Raw genomic sequence first — 1,794 nt, 5'->3', positions numbered from 1 at the left:
ATGCCTGGCGGGATAAAATAAATTAACACAGCGATACATTAACATTATACAAGGTGCAAGAGACATTTTATTTAAAGGAAAGGGAATTATTATTAAACAGTTTAAATATGCTCGTGGGGTTCATTTTTATGTTCCAGGAAACTTTTTTGACATGAAGTATAACTAAAGTAGAGGAAGGATGGATCGATAACTAGTACTGTAAGTTAATGTTTATAATTAAAGTCAAAGGACTTGTGTAGAACAAATTGATGTGACATTCATAAGTTTTAAACATTACTTAATTCTTAACATTTAAGAAATCGCACGGCAAATTTTTGTGTTTAATTTAGATTATTTTTTATGTTTCTTTTTTAGGTAACCAGACATCAACTTTACCGCGAAGACTGACTTTACTCTGGCGGGGAAAATTTTTAGTTCCTTCTCTCATGCCCGGTGGGCACCCGGATGCTTTTACCGTTGATTAAGGATTTCTACCAGGTCAGTAAATCTTGTGATTCAATTGACTGATATTTAACCTGGTTCGTCACTTTTCCCTCAGTAGGCTATTTGCGTCAAATCGAACGGTGGTTTGTGCTGTGAATGCGGGTCACTTTGTGAAAAAGGTACACAACGGCATCGAGTACGGTGATATACAGCTGATATGCGAAGCGTGTCACCTGATGCTGGCGCTGGGCATGACACGGAAGGAAATGGCACAGGAGTTCGACGTGTGGAACAAGGGCGTATTGGATTCGTTCCTGATCGAGATCCCGCACGATTTTCTGAACCAACGCGACGTTGAGGGATGGATTCTTGAGCTTATTCGTGACTTGGCCACAAGGATACGGGCAAATTGTCGGCGATTGCCGCCCTGCGCCATGCCGTTCCGGTGATGTTAATTGATGGAGCGATCTTCTCCCGCTGCTTATCTGCTCTGAAGGATGAGCATGCTCAGGGCAGCAATCAACCAGCCGGGCCCAGCACGAAAGGTATCGTGTGCGCAGGGTTTCATGTTGCAGCGCGAAGCGGGGGTTCAAGTGGATTCTAAACTACGATGGTATTGTAGTGGTGTGGCGCGGCGGTTGATTCATGTCCATCAGCAACTTTCGGAACGCGTTTATGCGCAATCCACATCTTACCACGTGTATTCCATTCTATTCCTCTGCAGCTGTTTAATTACTGTCATTAACTTGCTAAGCTCGTTAGGCTAGCAAAACGAAAATGGATTGCTTAAAACATGCCTGTTCATCCAAATATAAAAAAGCGACATCACGCTACTGCCACGAAAACAAACACTAAAATAACCGAATTATTGGGCCTAAAGAACATAATCGTCTTGTGCAACACAATGAAAGGATTTCTTGCTAGTGCTTCGTATTTCATGATGTGCTCGGACATAAACATTAACATCGTCAGGCAAGTACACCTTGAGGACCTAAATTCGAAACACACTCTAATGCAAATATGTTTTATGTATTTTTAGGTTGTAGTATAAGTCACGTATGGTTGGATTTCTGTAGAAGTAAGAGGTCTAGCAATCTGTGGCCAGACTATCCGAGTAGATGAGATTAATCAATTAAAACTATGAAGCTGGATATGCTTTAAAGGACTCTCTTACAGAAGGCAAAACCTCGAAGCAGTAATTATCTGTTCGGTAATATCTTTTCACAAATCATGATAATCTAAATTGGCCAGTTGCTTTTGTCGCATAACTAGCTATTTCATTAAAAATGTTTGTGAAATGTCACTTAACTAACATGTCCATATAAAATCGTTTATTACACTTATTAATCGCTATAATCAACTCAAAGTATG

General features: G+C 40.4%; 1 pseudogene; it reads left to right on the top strand.

Annotated features, from left to right (window-relative positions):
• The first annotated feature begins 635 nt into the window (after positions 1-635).
• Positions 636-1,111, top strand: LOC121595928 (annotated as a pseudogene).
• Positions 1,112-1,794: the final 683 nt, after the last annotated feature.

The sequence above is a fragment of the Anopheles merus genome, chromosome X, assembly GCF_017562075.2.
Source record: "Anopheles merus strain MAF chromosome X, AmerM5.1, whole genome shotgun sequence".
NCBI lineage: Eukaryota > Metazoa > Arthropoda > Insecta > Diptera > Culicidae > Anopheles > Anopheles merus.
This window is presented reverse-complemented; position numbering and strand designations above follow the sequence as displayed.